This window comes from Microtus ochrogaster, linkage group LG4 (assembly GCF_000317375.1).
Source record: "Microtus ochrogaster isolate Prairie Vole_2 linkage group LG4, MicOch1.0, whole genome shotgun sequence".
In the NCBI taxonomy this organism is placed as follows: Eukaryota; Metazoa; Chordata; class Mammalia; order Rodentia; family Cricetidae; genus Microtus; species Microtus ochrogaster.
The window spans coordinates 45,081,857-45,105,991 of record NC_022030.1 but is presented as its reverse complement, the minus strand read 5'-3'; the positions used below and the strand labels follow the sequence as shown (position 1 = coordinate 45,105,991).

Sequence of the window (24,135 nt, the reverse complement as noted above, 5' to 3'; positions counted from 1 at the left end):
TGAGTCTGATGCCAGGTCTGAGTGGTGCAGAGCCCTTCCTCTGTTGTGGTGGAAGATTATATGAGAAATGGACTTTGATATTGACCTCAACAAACTTCCTAGGTTTCCCAGGAGTTTCTAGGCAATTATTGCAAGCTTGTGACTTGTAAAACTCTGTTTATTATTGTGTCATTTGTGGAACTTGGACTAGTGTATCTGTTGAGGGAATTTTTGTGTAAACAAAATATATAAGAAAATATACAGAAAGAATGTAGTGATTGCCATAGCATTTAATATTATAGTCATACTGAACTTGGAAAACAACCTCCGGATTTTTTTAGTTATTTTTGGTGCTGGGCTAGATCATCAGGAGAGGTAATTTTAGTCTTGAGTTTTGGCATTGTATAAGTTGCAAACATATGTTTATCTTGTTTAAGATAGCAAAAATCCCTCTATGGTGGCCCCTCCTCCAGTCACAGTATTTCTTTCAGGCATTTCAGTTACCGCTCAGCTGTGGGCATGGAGGAGGGTGGTACAGCACAGTAAGGCATTTGAGAGACCAGGGATTGGGTGTGGTTAGTGAGAAAAAAGGTCCTTGTAATTCTCTAGAAATCTGGAGACCAAGGTTGATAGACTGTGCAGTTGAGAGAGCCGAGAGAAGTGGGAGGCTGTCAGGACTGGAGACAGATGGAGAGCTTTGCTTTAGTCCACGTCACACGGCGAGTCATGAGAGGGGGCTTAAGGAGTGAGCATGCTCTCGAGCATCCATTCCGTGACCTGCGAAGAGCTCACCTTCCTACAGGACGTTAACAACTGTGGCCCATTCATTCTGAGCACCGACAGGTACCTGGAGAAGATAAAATAACAAGGATAGTGGACACAGTGATCTCCCATACAGGGCAGAGTGGGCCTAGGACTCTGGGTGTGACAAGGGCACCAGTTGTTAAGAAGTGAGTCCTATCGAGGTAATGTAGGCATATGCTTTAGATAAGGATAGGAAAAGGCAGAGAACAACACTTAGAGCCTTCTCTTTCTCTTGGTGGAGTGTCAGAACCAAGGTGCTGCGATGTGCAGTTCATGTCTGTGTCATTACTAGCTGCTGGAACATGGTAGACATGCAGAGGAGGGAGTAACCTTTGCTCAAGGAAGTCAGAGAGAAGAAAGAACTGGCCTGGGTCCCAATTCTACTCCACAGACTGTGGTTTGAACGTGTTCTACACTATTTTGTGTTGGAAATGCTATTCTCAAACTCATACTTTAGTGGTATGTGATGGTGAAGCCTTGGGAGGTAGTTAGGATTGGAGGAAGTTAAGATGGTAGGGGCCCCATGATGGCATTGATGGTTTTATGTGGAGAGCAATAGAGACGCTCTAGCTAGAACATTTGGTGTGTCATGTGATGCCCTCAGCCTTGTCGGGATGCAGCAAGAAGGCCTTTTTGCACATGCCAATGCCTTGGCCCGGGGCTTTCCAGCCTCTAGAATCAGGAGCCAAATGCACCTACATTCTCTCAAAGTCATCTAGTCCGTAGTATTCAGTTATAGCAGCAGACAAAAGACCAAGGCTTCCCCCTGCCTCGGTTGTAACCTTCTTTATTTCTTTTGCTTTCTTGGTGTCTTTGCATATTTGAATTTGGATCCTTGTCTTTGAGTCTTTTCTTCTATCAAGTCTAGACCATTTTTGTTTACCCTCCCCCCCCGAATCAATCTGAGCAGCTCACAGATGACGCATGCTGTTCAAAGTCCAGCTTCATTGTGTGGCCCTGAAAAATGCTTTTTGCTCAGGGCCTGATTCCTTCTTGTCAACTGTATAACTGCTGCTACCATCCTGCCTTCAATTCTCAGGGTTAGTGGCCCACCGTCCCTCTTTTCAGCCAGTCAGAAGATAACCCAGGACTCTGCCTGGTGTGATTGCCCAGATTTGGTGGCTTCAGTCTGCGTGAAGTAGTTGAGGCAAGGAGAGAGCTGCTCATCATCCGCATTCTCTCTGCATGGAAGAGTGAACTTGGGGAGCGTCTTTGCCTCTTCTCTCCTTCACTTCCTGTCTATAAATAGTCACTGATCAAGTCTTGATGCTGAGCCCCAAGCCTACCCCTCCTCTCTACATTGTGCTCTTGTCATTGCCTCTTGCCTCTGTCAATCCGTCAGTCCCACTGCTGACAGATCCATTTATCACGTGACTCCCTTTATCCACATACAGCAAGCATCCTTTCAGCTGGATAACTTTTCCTTGGGCAGAGCACACAGGGTGTGCTCCTCCGCTTTCCTCTTAGACCACGAGCCCCTCTTCTTCCTCTTCCAGCATTCTTCTGGGTCTCTTTGTCCAAAGGTCAGTCCGCCTACGGAAAAGTCTATGTGCATGATTTTATTCGTATCTGTCCAAACTCTGGGGGTACTCTCAGAAAATGTGTGTGTCCCTGGAAAGACCCTGATCTGTTAGTAATGTGGCTTGAGGCTTTGAAGGCCAAATTCTGTTAAATTCCTGCTTAGTTTGGAGGATCTCGTCAAATCTATCTTTAAGGCCTGAAAAGTTAGTTGTTCCTAAGGTTTGAGCTTTCAGAATCAATTCTTTTCCTTTCCAGAAAGCACACAAATCATGAAGTACATAATCATAAAGTTTTTTCACACAAAGTATTCAGTTCTCAGGTGACACAGGTCCCCTTCGCCACAGCTCACTGAGGGTCGGGTTTGGCAGCGATCCTGGGGAGTCTTTGTGTTTAGAATTCATGTACATTTAGTACAACTTTAATCGAGTTTAATGCTAGAAATTTTATTACAAGAAGGATAGATCAAATTATCTTTTATTTGGAGTCATGATCCTGAGAAAAGCCATCCTCATTCATGGGGGGTCAGGGAAAGAAGTCTCCATCCTGGGAACCCACTTTGGTTCACCTCTGACTTAGTCCAGGTCCTCAAAGTTTTGTTTTCTTGACTCCTTCTTTGGCTAGAGCCTGGGCAGAAGCACATTTCCTTATCTGGAAAATTACAGATTGGTGGACTGAGCTTCTCTTTGAATTCTTCTGTGAAATGCACTGTTCGTTAAGAAGATCCACCTTAACACTAAGCGTTTTCTAATGGTACCAGGAACCGCCTTAACAAAACGAAATGTCTTCTAAGGGCTTGTGATGGTAAGGATGGGGACACAAGAACATCCTTTCTACACCAGGGACAGTAACTGCTGAACAGTTAAGTCTCAGTAGGCTGCTAAACACAAGGATGACTAGGTTTAAATCTGTCATTACACAGCTGGGGACATTCGTCTCTTACTTATCTCTGTGGCAGTGTCCTGCCAAGGGACCAGTCTTGTCAAGCTTTAAATTCTAGCTGGACAGTGGTTATTAGGTGACCAATGCTTCTGGACTTTTTTTTTTCTTTGCATAGTAGGAGTAAAGAGACATTCAGGAGTAGTCTGACCCTAGCATGGGCAGCAGCTGATACACGAAAAATAAAACAAAGCAAATCAAAACAACAGCTGCAACAAAACAACCTAAAACAAAAATAAAACAGCAACAGGGAAAAACCAAAGCCCTCCAAGAGGGCTGGAGGTAGGGCTCAGCTGTAGGGTGCTTGCTTAGTGCTCGCCCGGCACTGGGTCTGATCTCTTGCACCACTGAGGAGAAAAAATAAACCAACGAAAAGGCATTGATTTTGATATTTTGAGTGCCTGCTGAATTCCAGGATCTCTCTGGAGCTTGCTTCCCCTTGGTATGGATGTTTAAAACCTGTCATGGTAAGTTGCTGTCCGGCTTGCTTAGTTGGTGTTTTGGGCTGTCTTTGTCACCAGGCTGTAGTAAGGAGGCTGCTTGTTGGTTCCCTGTCACTCACCCCCTAAATAATCACACAGAAACTATATTATTTAAACCACTACTTGACCTATTAGCTCTATATTCTTATTAAATAGTTCTAACATATTAATTTAACCCATTTCTATTAATCTGTGTATCACTACGTGGCTGTGGCTTACTGGCTAAAGTTCTGGCGTCTGTGTCTGCCGGGTCTACATTGCTTCTCCTGACTCTGCCACCTTTCTCCCACCATTCAGTTTAGTTTTCCCTGCCTACCTAAGTTCTGCCCTGCTATAGGTCCAAAGCAGTTTCTTTATTAACCAGTAGTATTCAAAGCATACAGAGGCTTGCTAATACATATAAAAAAGCCACTGTGAATGGAATCCACCTAGTTGTAAATCACCGAATGCATAGATAATTTTCCCCCCATGTGTCTCCCAACTATTTATTTTTTTAGTGAAATAGAACACAATAAATTAATTTGACGCTCAACTCTCCAATGCTTTGTAACAGCGAATATAACCCAATAGCTTTTGAATTGAACTTGAACAGTTTTTTTTTTTTTTTTTTTTGGTTTTTTGAGACAGGGTTTCTCTGTAGCTTTGGTGCCTGTCCTGGAACTAGCTCTTGCAGACCAGGCTGGCCTCGAACTCCCAGAGATCTGTCTGCCTCTGCCTCCCGAGTGCTGGGATTAAAGGTGTGCGCCACCACCGCCCGGCAAACTTGAACAGGTTTATGGTAGTGTTGTCATACGTAAAACCACATATGATCCTCATAGAGAAACTACTGAGATGATTATGATTATTATTTCTATGTTCTGAATGTGGAATTTGTGTCTTCAGACTTCCAGTCCCTTGCTCTTTTTTTTTTTTTTTTTTTTTTTAATAACAATTCCATGGACGGGGCATAGAGAACTTGCCTTCTCTTTTAGATAAAAATGTTTTTATCTAATTTTTTTCAAAATGCTTCTTAAATATTTACATTAGTGTGTGTGTGTGTGTGTGTGTGTGCAGGACCGCAGAGACTGAGAGAGGGAGTCTTATTCTCTAGAGCTGGAGTTACAGGCAATGTGAACCCATCTCAGAGAAGCAGTGCGTGCTCTTAACCACTGAGCCATCTCTCTGCCCAGACACTCATCTTCTTCATCAAAAGTCTAATGAGGTGAGCTAATGACACATGAGCTGTGTACCTGGGTATATTCCCATACACACTGTCTTCAGGATTTCCCTGCATTCAATGGCTTTTTGGGTCTTTATATTTCCCATTCCCCTCTTTGTCCCTCTTTCCTCTCTTCTCTTCCTCCTTATCTTCTTTCTTGCTTTTTACTTTTTGAGACAGGTTTATACTAAGCAACCCAGGCTAGCCTTGAACTCACAATGTAGCCCAAGCTACGCTTAAGAAACTGTGGTTTCAGCTTCCAGAACACTGGGATTGCAGGGGTTTCCCACTAGGCCTGGCACCTTCCTTGTTAGCCTTTGATTTAATTTATTTTTTTCTATCAGGTTTTCCTTTTTTATGTTAAAAAGCGAGATGGACTTGTTTGGTGTTTCCAAGCTGTGCCAGACATCGACTCATTTTAGAAGTGACTTCTTTTTTTGGAAAATATTCTTGTATACTTTATAGGAACTCACAGCTTAAGGAGGTGGGCGTCTGAAGTAAGCTTATTTAACAAGAACTGGTAAAGCTGGTACAGCCTCCCTTTAGTTTTTAGTAGGAAAAAAAGACAGAACTCCCAATTTAGCCTTTTTGTCAGCACGTGAAATGCAGCCTAACCCGCTATTCAATACAAAGATGGTATTTCAACTCACAGCAAGGAAATGGCCATTTAATGACCCGGTATATCCATTTATTTGTGGGACAAATAGGATTTTAAAAAATATGACCATTGTTGTGGTTTGAATATGAAATGTCCCCCCCCCCCCAGTGTGTTAAAAGGCTTAATCCCCAGCTGGTGTTGCTATTTCAGGAGATGATGGACACATCAGGAGGTGGGGCCTGGCTGTGGAAAGTAGATTTTGGGGCTGTGTTTCACCCTGCTGTTTCCTGGGCACCGTGACCTGAGCAGTGCTTGCCATGTGCCCCTGCTGAGCCCGCTGGGCAGGGCGGAAGCCTCTGAGAGCAGGAGCCAAGGGGCCTTCTTTCCTTAGGTTATTTTCCTGAGGTGTTTCTCACAGCTGTGTGAGGAGGGCTGCTTGGAGTATCAGGACATATTCTTCGTCCCCTCCTGCTACCCTTGTGGCTGATGAAGAAGGATTCAGGGTTTTCAGAGTCTTGGTTTGAGCTGCAAAGGAGTTGGGTCCATATCAGGTGGAAGCGGGGGTAAAGACTGAGGTGGGCGCAGGGCTTGCCTCGGCTCCTGGGAGGCCGGGGTGGGATTCTGACGAGGAGAGACTGTGGGAGGATGTGCAAGATGAATTAATTAGCTGTGGCCCTTGCCAAACCACGGTGGCTGTTAGAGGAGCTTTCCCTAAACGTGAGATTTGGAAATGGGGCATCTTAGTGAGTTGAAAGGCAAACCTTTCTCTCGTCACTTTTTCTTCATTCTTAAGCCAAGGCCTGTGAGTGCCAGGCAGTGCCCTGCTACTGAGCTATGGCCCCCCAGCCTCAGGCTTTTTGTTCTGCTTGTGCTCTACATAAAAAACCATTAAGATAATTTCCCCCCAAGAACGGTCCCAGTAAGACGCCATTCACCTTTCTTCCTTCCTTTCAACTCTCCCAACTCAAGCCTGAGAACAACTTAGATTTGCCTTTGAAAGTTCCTTGGCTTGGAAATAAAAGATAGCAAGGATGAGACCATGACAAATAGAGTGTGCCTATGTCTGCCAACTAGAAAAAACCAAAACAGGACGAAAATAACAGATATACAGTTTGCTTTTATTTTCACAGTGGGATACAGTTGAACAGGCCACGGCCAGGAGGTAAAATCTGTGTGCCTGTTTGCCCGAGGAGCTGGCACAGATTCTCCACCGCTTAGGAATGATGGCTTTGTAGTGAGCGCTCACTAATTGCTTTACTAATTGCTGTGCGTTGTCCTGTGTGACAAAGTGGCCTTTTATCTCTGCGGAATGTTCATACAAAAGCTAGCAGCGTCCATCCCTGTTGAGCTGTGGGAACACCATCACTTGCTCCCTTCAGAGGAGATGGTCAAATAACATTTTGTTGTTTTTGGCTTTGTAATGGTGTGTAAAATTGTTTTCAGAAATGGTTAATCATTATTCCTTTCTCTTATAATTAATACCTATTTTTCATTTTACTTGTTCTTTTATTTGGGCAGTATCCATCATTTTAATAAAGTACTGAAGCATTTAATATTGTTGCTCAAATAATGTATTTATAAACTTGCCCTTCCCACACTGTCTTCATAATTACCTCTAACCTATTTTCTATAAAATAAATTCTTTATGCATAACTGAAATCTAAAAGTCTGCCTATATGAGACCATAAGTTTGTCTTTTCATTCAGATTTCCCCTGCTTGTGGATTCTCCTGGGTGTTTCTACACCCTAACATGTTAGAAGTTCCTGAGCTAGGCTGACTCACCGTTATGAAGCACTTGTTCGCAGTGTAAGGTCTGAGGGCCCCTGACCTTCCCTGAAAGGTCACCCTAGCCCTGCGACTGTCACCCTTTGTTCTACGTTGATATGTAAGAAACAACCCAGGCTTACCATGATCATGCTAACATTTCCTGTGTCAGCCCACACCTCCATGTTCTTCCTGTGTTCTTTTAGGCAGTTGCTCAGGCTAAGAGCCTTCTCCTACTCTTTCTCCTAAAGCATCGCTTCAAGCCACTGACTCCACTGCCATTCAGAAACTCTGCCAAGCTGGTCCAGCGTGCCATCACCTCTTGCCTACACTGTCTTGTCAGCTCTTCTCCTGTCCTTGTCCACCTCCCTCCTCCCACTCTTGTCATTTCTGCACACATCAGGCAAAAACGAGGGTGTCAAAGCCTGTTTGGATTATGTCACCCCAGCTCAACAACCCCAGGAGCCGCCCATCTTCTCAGATAATGATGAGGTCACTAAAGAAAGCTAAGCTGTTGCTATTGTAGTTGGATAGATAGACGTGCTAATGCTCTTTATGTTTATGTCTTTGAGCACATGAATTAGAGAAATGAATAATATTTAAATATCAGTTTCTCCAGTGATTTGAAATATAATAAGCTATACTTTACAGAATTCACTTTACAACATGAATTAATCCAATTTAATGTAATTGTTTAAATAAAAAATTAAAATTGTATACCAAAATTACTTATGTACTTTGATTAATTCACATTTTAATAAAAAGTTTTTGTTTTCTTATTTTAAAATTTTAAATCTCGGAATTAAAGTGGATTTTTAAATTATAACAATAGAAAACAAGAGCATCATCTGAACATATCTGCTGATGTGATATAATAAAGGGCATCTTTCTGCCCAGAATGCTTTTATGGGTCAGTGACTTGAGAAGTTGATGCTTCTGGATTCGGCCAAGGGAGAGGCTGTTTCTGTGGTCCAATTATTATTTTTATTTCCACAGGAAGAGGCTCTTTCCTACTTCTGGGTATCTAGGGCCAAGTGTAGAGACTCAACAGTGGTAACAGACAGACATCTTCACAGAATTTTGGTGGGAGGGCTCTTAGGGAAATACACCATTCTGCAAACTTCGGCCTTCCTGGGCAGAGAAGAGAGGACAAACCTGTATATATATATATAATAGCAGTGACCCCATTTTGCAACCTCACTAGTACTGTGTAAGGGTTTCACATCCTTGTTGACCTTTTTATCTTCAGTTTTTAGATACTGACTATCCTATTAGGTGTCAAGTGGTAAGTCCACAAGGCTTTGTCTTTATTTCTTCAGTGTTACTAAGGTTGAATACTTTCTGATATAGTCAGTGATGGTATATGTGTGTGTGTATAAATATATATATATATTTCCCCCTCTGGAGAAGTTCCTTATTCATTTTGTGTCCCTTTTTGTTTGTTATCTGTTGTTGATATATAGAAATTCTTCACATATTCTGAGTTCTAATCCTCAGTCTCTTGACCTACAAGTGTTTTCTTTCATCTCGTGTGGACTCTGTCACCCAGTTGACATCCCTTCCCTCCCTACGTTGGTAATTGGCTCAAAGGCATGACAGGCACGGGTTCTGATTGATAGGCAAGGGTTCTACCATCTATCTTTCTACTTTTATTTTGAGACAAGGTCTTATTAAGTGGTCCAGTTCCCCTTGAACTCACTCTGTGTCCCAGGTTGGCCTCAAGCTTGTAACCTTCCCACCTTAGCCTCTAGAATAGCTAGAATTATGGGCCTGTGGTACTAGGAAGATAGTGTTTTTTGATGTGCAAAAGTTATCATTTTTGTGATGCCTCATTTAGTTTTTCTTTTGATGCCCATGCTTTTAGTGTCGTAGCCAAGGAACCATTACCAATTCCTGTGTTATGAGGTTCCCCCCATAATTTTTCCTGCTCCCATTTTTTCCTAAAGTTATTATTTAGGGCTTAAGTTTAGGTTCTTGATGACCATTTATTTAAATTTTAAATAAATGTCATGGAAGGTCAGGTTCCAATTTTTTTTTGCATGTGCATATCCAGTTTTCTCCTATCGTGTGTTGAAAAGACCATTTTTCTGCTTTAAAATGCCGTAGTATCCTTGTTGAGTATCGTCTGACTACATTTGTGTGAGGCTTTATGGTGTACTCTGATGGCCTTCATGTTTTTCTTTAGGCCACTAGCATACTTTTGATTATCATAGCTTTGCAGTAAGTTTTGAAGTCAGTGAGTGTCAGTCAGATCTCTCTCCCCTGCACTGACTGAAACCAGGGGCCACATGCATGATAAGCATATATTCTACCACTAAGCTGCACCTGTAGGCTCTGTTCTTCAGGTGAATTTGGTTGTTTGGGGGGTCTTTTGAGGTTCCATTATAAACTTTAGGACAGATTTTCCTATTTCTGGACTTCGATCACTCTATCGATTGCTTAGAGTAGTGTTTGCACTTTTTTCTCTTGAGTTTTAAATCCATGAACCCTGATGGATACCCATATATTTGTGGCTGTAGGTTTCTTTCATCTAGTTTTGTGGTTTTAGAAATATATCTTTTGCGTATTTAATTTATTCATCATTTCATTGTGAATAGGGTTGTTTGATTAATTTAATTTTCAGATTGTTTATTGCTAGCACGAGGATATCAGACATTATTTTGTAGTTCTGGGGATCTTCTCAGGGTCTCACACACTCTATTAAGCACTTTACCACTGAGCTACACATCCAGCCCTTCAAATTGAATTCTGAGTGTGGCTTTTGTGCTCTGCAAACTTTCTGAATTCATTTATTTATTACTCTTTGATTTTTTTTTGTAGACTGTAGAATTTTCTGTATATGAAATTATGTCATGCACAGACAGATGAATTTCTGTTTGTCTTTCCAATTTGAATGCCTTTATTTCTTTTTCTTGCTTAATTACTGTAGACAAAAGTTGATGTCTTGCCCAGTCCTGCAGCTGTTCAGTCCCAAAGAAACACAGAAGCTTATATTAATTATAAGCTGTTTGGCCTATTGGGTCACACTTATTGTTAACTTTCTCTTACAACTTAAATTAACCCATAATTCCTATCTATGTTTAGCCACATTGCTTGGTACCTTTTCTCAGTAAGGCGTTCTCATCTTGTTAACTTTCTCTTACAACTTAAATTAACCCATAATTCTTATCTATGTTAGCCACATGGCTTGGTACCTTTTCTCAGTAAGGCGTTCTCATCTTGCTCCCTCTGCGTCGGGCTTTTTGTTGTTGTTGTTGTTGATGCTGTTGCTGCTTCTTCGCATTTTTTCTTCCCAGAATTTTCTTAGTCTGGTCACTTCTTGCCAACCAGTGTTTTTTAAAAAAACCAACACAAGTGACAAGTTTTACAGTGTACAAGAGCATTATCCTACAGCAAATTACGTTGGCTGAGACTTCCATTATAGTGTTGAGTAGAAGTGGCAGAGATAAGTACCTTCATTTTCTTTCTGAACTTAGTCTTTACTATTGACCATCATGTTAGCTATAAGTTTATATATAGAGCATTTTTGTTTTAATAACAACAATAATAAATATAAAGATAATTTCCTTCTATTAATTTTTGCACACATTTCTTTAATAAGGAAACCATGCTATGGGATGAATGATTGATTAATAGGCTTCCAACTTTGGGTAAGTTATTTATCTGTATTTAAAGTTTGTCATTTTAAACCTAAGAATATTGAATTATATTTTGGGATGTTTTAGTGTGATTTGGATCCGCTTGGGAGGTTGCCAAAAAGGTGTGTGGGATCCAGTGATTAGAATTGTTATATGTCACTTAATTTTGATGTGGGATAGTTCATTTGATACAACACTCACAGGTTGTATATCTGTGGAATGTCCTTCAAAAAGAGATAGGTGCTGTCAAGTGAAGGGTCTCTCATTATTTCTAGGATTGGCTCTGTTTGTGCAATAGCTACCTTCTGAAACTGGGGTATTAAATAAAGAATAGGAATAATAAATTGTGGATATTTATCTGAAAATAAAAATAGGTATGGTGGGAAGAAGGCTCATTTTAGAGAAGTGTCTGCTGTGCAAACTTGAAGACTTGTGTTTGGGTCTATAATAACCCATGTAAAGAAAAGCTGACCATGACAACTCATGTCTAACTTATATTTGGGGCATGGACATGGGTAGATAGATCCCAAGGGCTCACTGGCCAGCTAGACTAGGTGAACTCATGAGTTCCAGGTCCAGTGAGAGACTCTGTTTTAGAAAATTTCGAGGGGAACATTGAGGAAGATATTTGATGCCTTTAACCTCCACACAACTCAAGTATCCCCATCAAGGACTCACAGGAACATGTAGTAGCAAAGAAAGTGTGTGTGGGGAGTGACAGGCTTCAGGAACAAATGGTGTAAAGTGACCCAATGAAAAAAGAGTTTTGAAAAGTAAAGCTGAGGAGTTGCTGAGGAGTGGTTTTAAATAGAAACACCGCTAGCTGGATTATGTTGCACCCCTGACTTATCATGAAGTCCTTAGCAAGACAATTTCTGGGTTGTAGAATTCCTAAGAGCAATGTTGGGACTCCATGGCAAAGGAATGTTATAATAGGTGGAAAACTGATGGTAGATATATGTAAAGATGCACATTTCCATGTATGACGTTGGCATAAATGTGTTGTGTGAAATTCATAGTTACTCTTACATTTCCCAACGTGGTCTAAAAATTCAGAGTTACAGTGGCGCAAGATGAATAGCAAGTCTCTTTCTGAGCTCTCTTCCAAGGCTGTTGGATTCTGTTTTTAGTTCTCATAACATTTAATAATTTATTTCTGTCCTATTTTTAGATTCCCATCAACTTAAGATATTATCTTTTCTCTGTTGAGAGGAAAGGTGAGCATACTTCACTATTGTGTGCCTCTGTCTTCCCCAACTCCTGACTTTTATTTCTGACATATTTTCTTTCCCTTTGTGTGTGTGATTTTTAGCAGGCATTATACACTTAAAATAATCTTGAAGGGATTTACTTTTAGAATTATGTGTCAAGTTGTCGTCTTTGGCCTCTGGAGAGAGAGATGAACTTGGAGACCCAGGGAGAGCAGCTGGAACAGATTATGCTCCTATGATGGGTTCCCAGGAGTGCGTGCTCTGTGTGTAAGGCCTTGGCAGGTTGATGGTGAAGGACAGAGAGACATTTTGTGGATGAAAAAGTATTGCATATTTCCTGCTGTGTTATTTGTTCAAGGTAAGAAAGGACCAGAGGACAACGGTCTTGTTAGGATTGCTTTCTTGTTATGTTCAGATGATGTGGAAATATTTTATTCTTTGGTTTTTCGAGAGAGGGTTTTTCTGTGGCTTTTGAGCCTGTCCTGGGACTAGCTCTGTAGACAGGCTGGTATCGAACTCACAGAGATCCGCCTGCCTCTGCCTCCCTAGTGCTGGGATTAAAGGCGTGCGCCACCATCGCCCGGCGATGTGGAAATATTTTAAAAGGGAAGGAAGGGAGCAAACATTACCTGATTTATATTTTAAAGAGACAATCTGGCAGTCCTATTCAGGATGGGGTGCTGTAGGGCTAGAGTGGATGTTGGAGATCTTTTGGGGCATGTGCACAGCTGTCTAGGGTGGTAGCAAGAGCATGGCAGATAAATAGCTAGATTTGGTACATGTTTAGAGATGAATTTTCTGGCTTTCTAGTGACTGTGCTGGAACAGGAGAGGGGCCGTAATGTGTTGATGAATCTCTCTTCCCCTAAGCTGTCCACATCTACATCTCCAGGACCTGGGAATAGGGTACATTCCCTGACAAAAGAGATTTGGTAGGTATAATTAATCAAAGGATTGTAAAATGAGGTTTGAAGACCACATGTGATCACTGTGGCCCAAATGAATCAGAAAGAAGAGAGACAGTGGGTGCAGATGCATGCTGGGGGGGGGGCATGAGTCAAGGAGTGTGTTCATTCTTGGGATATCAGACAAGAAGGAACTAGACTCTTGCTGGGGCTCTACAGATGGAATCAGGCTCACCAACACCTTCACTTTAGTCTCTAGACTTTGATTTGGACTTTTGACCTCCAGAAGTGTCAGATAACAATTTGTATTGTTTGTAGCTCTGATATTTATAGACATTCACTATGTCAGGCATAAGAAACTAACCCAGAAGTCTGGAATGCCTGCTGAATCTTTCCCAGGGAGCCTGTGGAGGAAGCTCAGAAGCTAGCATTCTCTGCAGAGTGTCTGGTCAATGAGTGACTTAGTTGTGATGTCAGGGACAGGGCAAAGTGGGGTGGAGATGTGGGAGCCGTCGTTCAGCAAATGACATTGAGAACTCAGGGAGTTTCGTCCTCTGAGAGGATATTGCCTCAATTGTGGAGAGACAGCTGAGTAGCCTCCGAATGCAGGCTCCGTTATGACTCCATTCCCTCTCATTTCCAGCTGCTTACAGTACATTTGTTTGCTTTTGTGTCACCAAATGACATTTCAAAGGCTAATAAGAAGCTGTCACTTCAGGAGGAAAGAAAGTCATTTTAAACATCCTCTAAAAGAGATTGAAATCTTGGACCGTGTACATAGTTTCATTATTGCTTTCTTTATTATTTTTTGAAGAATGTGTGTGAGACCTTGTGACAGATTTAAACCAGGGCTTTAATTTTGAGGCGTCTCTATGGGTATAAAAATTTAAAACTCCCTCCTCCTCAGGTGGCTTACTCTACCTGCAGAAAGAACTGAACTTTGTCTTTTCCTTTACCGTTTACTTTCTGTTTTATCTAAAGGACTTTGTTGACGGCTGCAAAGGGGCTTTGAAGAGAAGGTTAAACGAATTTGTGTAAAGGCGATGTGTCTAGAAGAATCTAAATCCACATAGCTCCTGCATATATAAAACAGGGATTCTTAACTAAGGTAGTTTTGGCTCTTATATACCATTGGGCAACGCCAAGAGATATTTTGTAGTTGTCCCAAGTTGAGGATCAGATGCTGGGATCTTCTGTGGGTAGAGGCGGGGTGCTGCCAACATGTTGTGTAGACAGTCTCCCATCCCCAATCAAAGAAACAATGAGTTCAAGTTGCCAAGTGTGCGGAGGCTGAGAGACCCTGCGAGAGACCGTGCAAACCTGTAAACTAGGAGACAGAACGGTCCACCAACACTACTTTCTATAGGATATCTGTTTGCATTCTGAGCCAGCAAATGTAGGCTTTGGCCACCTTCATGTAAGTCCTGGAACTCTCTTATGTATTTTGTAAATTTTTGACTTTGTAGGGAACTGGCTAATTTAGTGTTCATTGAGATAGAAGGCAGAAAGAATATGTACTGTCTTCATTTAAATATCATCTCCTTTTTTCCATGAGAAAAGTATTACATTTATTATAAGCTTTATTTTAGAAAAATTAATGTTCTCTAAGTAGTTTTTATTTTTCCCTATTTATCAAATATTGATAGCATTGTTTACTCTGTAATCATTAATAACTAAATATTACCCTAATATAGTTATTTGCTTATGTCAGGTAATAAAAACCACTTGACATACCTATAAATAAAATTTAAAAAATTGAAAAATTACCTAATTTCTTTCCTATTTATTGGCACTATTAAATATCTTGGATCACTGTGGTCTAAAAAGAAATATTCACAAAAATTTCTTTTCTCTTTCACTTGTTGGTTTAAGTAGCAGTGTGTGTGTGTGTTTGTGTGTGTGTATGTGTATAAGAGAGAGACAGAGAAAGAGACAGTCAGAGAGAGAGAGAGAGAGAGAGAGGAGGGGAGGGAGAGATTGATTGAGAAAAGTCTGGATGGAGGCAGACAGAGACAAAGACACTGGAGATAAGAGGACAATTTTTGGTTCTCCCCTTTCACTGTGGCTTTGAACTCAGACTTTCCCACTGAGCTATCTTACCAGCTCTACAGCCCAAACCTTGGTCACTAAATTAGAAGAGACCTTGAGAAAATAACACTACTTAGTAGAATGTGAGATATATCTTAATTTCCCTGATTTAAGAACAGGTCTTTGAGATGGAAGCTATAGGCAATAAAATAAAATCAGTAAGAAGGACTTTCAGAATTCCCAAAGGACTGTGACAAACAGCAATGATACATTTGAAATATTAAGAATGACGATAGCGTAGCTTCTAAAATAGGGAGATGCACCTTCAAAAATGCACAGGTCAACTTTGCATTGTTCCTTAAGAATACTTGACATGCACAGCCACAAAATGACCTCTGTGCTGTGGAAGAGAGCTAACATGTACTAACCATTGAGGTGAATACTTTTGTGCTTAATATTTTATTTCTGAGGGGAGGAGTTTTACAGTATACACTGTCTCTTGGGATAAAAAAAATATCACTTAATCATTGTACTTGAAAATATTGTTTTAGACCTCCTAAGTAGAGTTGTGTTGACTCTGTAGTTTCCCATTTAACTTCGCTTTTTACTCAAACCTTAGTTCCGCCACAGAGCATGTGTTCTGTTGAATTTACTTCCTCCTTCAGATCTTTAATTTTTTTTAAGATTTATTTTTTTGTGTATGAGTGTTTTGCCTTCATGTGTGGCATCTGTAAAGCACATGTGTGCCTGGTGTCTGCAGATGTCAGAAGAGGGCAATGGATCCCCTGGAAATGGAGTTAGGGATCCTATGAGCTGCCATATGGATGCTGGGAACCGAAGTCCTCTGCAAGAGCAGCACCCCATTATTTTTTTTATAATTTTTGAGAATATAATATAGCTACATCATTTCCCCCTTTCTTTCCACCCTCCAACCTCTCCATGTACCCCTACCTTGCTCTCTTTAAATTTCATAGGCCTTTTTCTTTAATTATTGTTATGTGTGTGTATTATTAGATATATAAGTATGTCCTGCTTAGCCCAGATAATGAAGCTGGAATGTGTGTGTTTTTAGGATTGAGTACTTGGTATTGGAAAGCTGATTAATGTGCTCTTCCCTGCGCCCCAAGGTCTTTTACTGGAACTGTTTTGTATCTTCAAAGTTCAGTGATGTGTTCATTAATTTATATGCTGGATCAGTGACTTATTTTATCATTCCTTCTTAATTTTCTTAGTCCATTGGCAAACATTCACTAACATCAGGGATAGGGGTCATGTATTTACTCTCCACTAGGACATTTTATGCTTGTAACAAATATAAAATGGCCGAAAACCCTGGCCAACTTACCTAACTCAGGAAGTTCCCTGTTCCTTTTGATTACTCAGGCCAATGTGCTTTCTCTTTCAGTTGCATTGCCCATAACTTGCATAAAATCTGTGAGCAGTGTCCTTGACTTCTGCCAGAACCCGGTGACTTCCTGGCATCTCCACGGGTCACCCAGGTCCAACTCCCACCTGGATTACTGCAGCAACCTCAAGTTTGGACCCTTTGCTTCCTTTTGTCACCAGACATCTTTAGTCCAATGCTAGGAAGAACCCTTGAGTGAGCGGTTAGACTGGAGACCCAGTTGTGACTTGGTGACTCCTGTTTCATTCAGAGCACAAGGCCAGAATCTCAGCCTTGCTTATCAGCTCTCCCACAACTAACCCTCATTACCTTTCGAACTCGCTGCTTAAACTGCTGTCTTTATCTGCTCCACATGGTTCCACACCGAGCTCTCTGTTCTTCTCTGACGTAGCCAGCATGCCCTGCGTTAGGGCTTTCACAACTAGCTGTTTCTTCTGCCTGGAATTTTCATTTGCTAGGTATGCACATAAACAAAACCTTAAAACAAGGTAACTTTGAGCCTCTTTGGCAAAAAACAGGCTCCAGTGTTATTAGTGTTAAAGAAGTTTAGGGCTGGAGAGATAGCTCAGAGGTTAAGAGCACTGGCTGTTCTTTCAGAGGTCCTGAGTTCAATTCCCAACAACCATCACAACCATCTGTAATGAGATCTGGCACCCTCTTCTGGGATAGTCATGCATGCAAGCAGAAAACTGTATACATAATAAATGCCCCTCCCCCCTGTGGTTTTAAAAGGAAGTCTAAAGACACCTACCTGCAGCTTTGTAAAATGGAGAAGTTCATCTTTAGGGTATCTTTTAGTTTGAAAGTTACTCTTTCTCTCCAAAGGGGCAGTAAAAATACCATCAATGATTGTAGTCAAGGTCAGAATTGATAGCAAAGGACAGAAGCAACAATAGCTGAACCCCAGAAAGTTCAGGGAACTCCATAATCTATGAGTTCCTATAGACAAAAAACAGAGACTGTACCCCAGTGTTAGGCAGCTTGTGATGTGAGTCTTGTGGAAAGTAGTCAAGGAAAGTCAAGGTCTCTTAGTAATAATGTTGTTAAAGATTGCACATTTAGGGAGAAGGCTGAGCAGCCTCCTAAGCAGAGCCTGGGGAATCCATGCAGAAAGAAACAAGAGGCTGTGAATGTGGCGATCTGGACAGAGTGACTAGGATGAGTGGTTATAGACAGTTGTGAGCCACCAAGTGGGTGCTGGGAATTGAACCCAGGTTCTCTGGAAGAGCGGCTAGTGCTCTTAACCCCTGAGCCATCTCTCCAGCCTAACTGGGAAGAATGGTATGGGAACCATCAGCAACACGTTTAAAGAAAAAGCATGTTTTCTAACTTGTAGTGTTAGACCCATGTGCTCAGCCCCCCCTTAGTTATTTGTCTTCATTGTTTTTTCCTGAGGGAGAAGTTGAAATGAATATTTGGCTCTATACTGTATCACTTATGGTTTCCAAGATACTCAGGCAAAGTGTGTGATAACTGGACCCTAATTCTTACTTTATTAAGTCTTACCAACGCCTTATATGGCTATCGCAAGTTAAAGTACCATCTGTCCCAGAGAGATATTGAAATGGAAAGAAGTTGACAGAGTTATAGCCAACAATCCAAGGAGCAGGCAGCAGGCTGGGTTGTCATCAGGCACTCTCTGCAGGAAGCTGGTTTTCAGGACGGTCCTACTGTTATGTAAGCAATTCTGAGGAAAATGGCAGTGAGTCACCGACAACAAGCATGAGGCTTGATTTATTTCCTTTCCAAATTTTCTTGTATCTCATCCTCCCTCTCCACCCCTTTCCCCACCCCCATCATTTTTCTTCTTCTCCTCTTCTTCCTTCTCCCCCCTCATTACTCTCCTTCAGGACTGGGGACTAGGGCATCATGCATTCTGGGCAAACAATCCATCACTGAGCCGTGCCCCAGCCTCACTATTCTTCTCTTTCACTGAAATTACTTAGTGGGTGTTTAGTCATTTTGTCCAGAGAGATAGAATTTGTTCTTACTTTAGGACAAAAGAGTTGAAGAGGAAGACCCATTTGGAGTTGTGCAGTTTGGTGATGTAGGAATTGATGAGGAGAAAGAAGATGGTGAGTCACACCTCAGCTACTCGATTAATGCATCCCATTAAATGTTACCATTCAGGAAGGCGGCAGAAAGAGACTGCTTCCATGGCAACTGTTGTCATAGCTGGATTCTTACTCGTCTTTCACAAACTCCAGGAAAGCCAAAGAATGCAGCTGTTGTGATACCGGTATTGCTTTACTCGTTTTTGAATAAATCGCTCTGGAGGCCTGTGATTTCATCTGTTTTGTTGGCATTGTAAGTTGAATATACAGAAGGAGAGTAATTATCAAAGGTTAGAGTTTAGAAAATATTTAAGGCAAATGTCCAAAGGTGCTTTGTCAGTGATATATTCATAGAACCTTCAGGGCTGCTACATAATCACCAGGAGAAAATTTCCTTGGTCCTTTAATCTCTCCTCATAATATTAAAGATGGCTTCTTTTCTTTGACTCTTTTCTAGAGTCTACAAAGAAAATCAGCACACATGAGTCCCTGCTTATTTGCTGGAATGCCTGTGCTAGTCACCACTGTGGCTTCTCTTCCTCTTTTGTTCTCCTATTTTCTGTATCAGACTTTAAGGGTACCTCAGGGTGAAGGACGATGAGAAAAGGAAGTAGATGAAACCGGAGTCTCTAAATAGATGGCTAATTTGAAATGGAGTTCTTGCAGGAGGTTTGCCAGAGGTCTCGTGGCTCTATCAGCCTATGCTTCCCTTTCTCTTTGTCATCAGATTCTGTAATTGAATGCTGGCTAGGTTTCTTTCAGACCCCATGTACCTTCTTTCTTCGTGAGGATGGCTTAGAGAAGGAAGTCAGGCAGTGACCCTCTTTCTTCATTGGGAGATGCTGATCTGTGGCCTGTGTGCTACCCGTGCTTGGCTGATGTACTGGTCCCATTTCAGTAAAATCCTCCAAAGGACATGGCTTCAGTCTCCTATTTCCTGCCAAAGATAGATTGGTTAGCAAAATGCATTAGCATTTTGGGGGGGTTGTACATTTATCACATTTATTGATGTCATGGAATGCCTTATGATGCATTGCCAAGTTTGACTATCACCACAATCTAAACTGCAGTTTAATGCTCCAGAATGGAAGGCGGTCTGTGTTTTGCTTTAAAAGTGTGTTTCTGATGTATCTATTCATTAGCAAACATTAGAAACACTTGATAATTTCATCCTACTGAGTGGCTGGGCTATCTGAGTTCTGCTAATCTTTACATGCTGAGACTCCTGCATAAGCAATTGTCACTTATTTCCTTCCAGTCTCCAAAATCCCCCCTTCAAATTCTAATACACTTGTCCATCTCCCACATTTGATGATTAATCATGCTTATATGTCCCACTATGATAAATAGTTTTTGTTAGTATTTAATCAGTGCATTGTATTTTGTACTCACTTGTTTTTCATTTCATGTCCCAGATGGTTGGGTTCTTAAATGTGAATCTCAATTTCTCTATAACCTCACGTCTTCCACAGTAGCTCATACAAAGTAGGTTTTCTATTCAAATTTGTTAGTGGGTTAACTCATAATACTGTGCATTAGAACACAGTGAAGAACACATGAATATATTCTTTTCCACGGACTACCTATTTAAATGTGACTTGGCAGGAATTGTTCAGCAAATTACTTTAATTTATAAAACTGCCTTCGTGAAACGTTTGCAGCTGTTTCACTTCATAGGAAAATGATTCATATTGTTTCAAAGACACAGCACTTGAACAAGGTCAAAGCATAATCTATAATGGTAGTGAGTAATAAAAATATAACATTCAAATTTTGCAGCATATAAATGCATATTGGAATTTGCTAGAAGATAAGCAGATACATTGGGAGGGAATTCTGAGGCGAGCTGACATGTCTACCCTTTCTAAAATGTTAATATATTCTCCTTTTTCAGTCCACATTGCTCTTCTCTAAATGATTAAGGCATTTCAATGTAATCAACCTTTTCTAGTAAGTTTCTGTTGCATTATGACCTAATTTAATCCTCATACACATCTTTGTGGTACACTATTGTTATTTATATTTTAATAGCTAGAAACCATTGAGGCTTGAAGATTTAAGGACTTCTGAAATGGACTTGGCACTTCTTGCTTAACTGAAGCTAATATCTTGCACAACCTTGAACAAGAATCTCACTTAACCTTCTATTCCTTAAATTTTTTCCTTCTTTTTTTCTTTTTATAAGCAGTAAGAACATCTGTCCTGCCAATTTCTTGGGCATTCTGGGTAGATATGACGGTGCTCTGGAATGATTAAAACCCAGGAAGGAGATGGATATGCCACTTAAATTTATTTTTATTTTTAAATTATGCTTGTATATGTGTGAATGTGAGTGGAGTGTCTGAGGAGGCCAGAGTCGGATGTCCTGGAATTAAAAGGTGCTGGGACCTGAACTCAAGTCCTCTGTAAGAACAACCAGCGCTCTTAATTGCAAAGTCATCTCTCTAACCCTTTATAAGTCGCTTTTACCTGAGTAAAAGTCTTCATATTACCTTTCTATTACCTGAGTGAAAGTCTTCATAAAGAACAGATCATAGTTAGGAGAAAACCACTTCCAGATTGTCCTCTGCTTCCCAAGCTCAGTAGAGAAGAGCAGACACACAGAGGTAAAAAGGCGTGGGGACTGACATCACAGTCAGTCCAGTTCTGTTCTGTAACCTTTTCACATTTTACCCAAGTCTGAAGTTAGGTTTTGTAAGTGGGAAAGTGCAGAGTCTCTGTTTCCCAGTGTTCGTTCTAGTGATGGGTATACCCTAGAAAGCCCAGCTCCCACAAAAGGCAGTGGGAGACGTTGTTTCATGACAGTGTGCGCATGTTCAAATGACCATTTTTTATAAAAAAAATTTATAGGTGGAGATGTAGTTCTGCTCATTTTAATGTTTATTAACTGTCTCAAGAACAGCTCACCGTGTCTCTTCAGGTATGCAGTGTGCCTGATACAAGCTGCCTGTATTATATTACAGCATTGTGTGATAGCAAAGCATACTGTGGCAGCTGCCCTAGGATAGAGTGGGCTTCTAACATTGCTTAATAGGGGTAGCATTACTAGAAAGAAGGAGGGAAGGAAGGAGTCAGAAGAACAGAAGAGTACTTTGAAGACTTGCGATTGTCTCTAGCGAAGGAGATTTGTGTGTATATAATTACCATTAGTTGTTTTTGTTTATGAAGCTCCTGCAATTTCCCTGGACCAGATTCTTAGTCCCAAGCAAAGTACTGAAGTGCTGACACAACAGCTGTTTCCAGTCCTTCAGGGTGGCAGTTCTGAGCCCAGGGACGCACTCCTTCTCGTGAAATGATGCTTCTTGCCTCGAAAACTCTGTGGCCTTTCCCAGTGCCATTACGGAGGATGTCCTTATAAAAACAAGACTGTCTAACAGACATCTTGAAGGACAAAACAGCTGACCTCGTGTGGGGTCAGCTCTCTCGGAAGTAGTCTGAGAAGCTGGTTTTATTTAAACCTTACCGTGTCATCCCTTATTTTGTATTTTCCACCACGTGTAGTGTCTTATCAATTCTAAACACGTTAGAGCGATCAGAAGCGGTCTTACACAAAACCCTACTCATGTCTGCTATTTGTCTAACTTCCTACCACTTGAAAGACATGTGTGTGTGCTCTGTTTGTGTGTGTGTGTGTGTGTGTGTGTGTGTATACACACATGTATGTATTTAGGTATGTAAATAAAAATTGTATGATCTAGGCAGATTTTTACTTGCATAATCTTAGCATTTGGGATGCAGTGGAAAGAATTCAGGCCACCCTCAGGTATGTGGTGAGTTTGTGTCTCGCCTGATTGTGTAAGAATCTGCCTCAAAGCCGGGCGGTGGTGGCGCATGCCTTTAATCCCAGCACTCAGGAGGCAGAGGCAGGCGGATCTCTGTGAGTTCGAGGCCAGCCTGGTCTAGGAGAGCTAGTTCCAGGACAGGAACCAAAAAGTTACAGAGAAACCCTGTCTCGGAAAAAAAATGCAGAAAGGGTTCTTTATTCCCACATTCATGTTTAGGATCCTATTTTTGTAAGTTCATCTTTGTTCCCCTCATAGCTGGATTCTTATTTCACCTTTGGAAATTTTTTCCAGGGAGCACTTTGTCAGGGAAGCCACTCCACAGTTGCAGTTCTAAGGCTGCTTGCGGTGTGGCTCAGCCGCAGTAGTGGTGGCTGTCTCTGAGGTATCCACAGGCGCTTGTGCGCTCAACCTCCTGGAAGGGCGAAAGGCTGACCCAGTGTCCTTTGCTACGTCTTGTATTGGATTCCGTGACACTGAAGCCTGTTGTGCTGACTTGGGATAAACTTAGCAAAAAACAAGTTGTGTAAGTTCAAGCTGTTGCACAAAACGGGTTTGCTGGGTTTGCTACCAGGCTGCCCTCCTTTTTTTTTTTTTTTTCTGGGTTGATACCAGGCTGATATCAGAAGTTTTAGGAGCTTACAGATCAGCTTGGGTAAGCCACAGTGAACATTTCTCTGCTATGTAATATTTTATGAGGAAAATATAAAGCTTAAGTATTTATATTCTCAGGAAATAAGTGTTAGATTTTTAGACAAGCTTTTGGAAACCATAGCTGAAAAATCTTATCTTGTTTATTCATCTTTATAAATGTCTTCAAGCAAAAACTGATGGTGTAAGATACAAAATGAATTCATGTAAAGACCCTGCAGCTTGTTCTGGCTGTGTAGAGGATCCACTGCAGGTGACAGAGACCTCACTTGGCAAGACAGGGAATTTCTATTTTTATGTTTTGATTCAGAAACCTCAGACTTGTGTGATGATCTTACTCTGTGCGGTTTGGATTTTGGGATGGAGGCTGATGGTGTTAGGGTAGCACGGGCCACTTATTGGTTTTGTTTAAAATTTAGTATGTGTTAATTGCCTTTAAAATTATATTTACTGATTTTATTGAGTAGCTGGCGGTTGTGACAGACTGAAATAAAAACGGTGGTTTTATTGATGGTCTTTTTATGGCTGCAGCAAGATAGTAGCCTTGACAATAAATGTTTGGTGAGTTTTGAATTGGAAGGTTTGGATGGTTTTGAGGATTAAGGGTGATTAATCTGTAACCATTTGCAAGATGCCTGTGATATGTGTCGTGGTGTTTACTGTCCTTGGAGGGGATGGAAGGAAGCAAATACCCCCAGACAGAGGAGGGGAAAACAAAGTGCCCTGCAGCTCTGAGGACCAGAGTTTATACCTAGAGTGGGTATGATGGAGGGCGATTGGCATGCTTGGAAGGATTTGATAAATAATAATGTCAGAGAGAGTCGAGAGAAGCCTGCATTGGCAGTGGGGGAGCTGGGAATATCCAGTCCTTGAAGAGGAAGTCTGGTGTGTGTAAGTTGACCTCCAGTTACCAGGCACAGCTTTTCATCTGTTCTTTGGTTCTCCCTCTACCTTAGGAATAGGTCTAATTGGTGTGGTTGTCACATATAGCCCTCTCTCTCTCCTCTCTCTCTCTTACTTGATAGGATAGCAAAGTGTAACTTTATGTTGGGTAATGCTTTTTGACAGCTCTTCATTGGTTTGTTAATTTACATTATCCAGGAAACTTCTTTGGCCTATGCTAGTCTTTTAACACCTGCTAAATATGATTCTGGTTTAGCTGGGATTATTGCTGGTTTC

General features: G+C 41.2%; 1 protein-coding gene across 3 annotated transcripts in view; it reads left to right on the top strand.

Moving 5' to 3' along the window:
• Nucleotides 1-24,135, top strand: part of Adam23 (ADAM metallopeptidase domain 23) — a 162,045-nt gene that overhangs the window by 7,473 nt on the left and 130,437 nt on the right. The gene's annotated exons all lie outside the window — the stretch shown is intronic.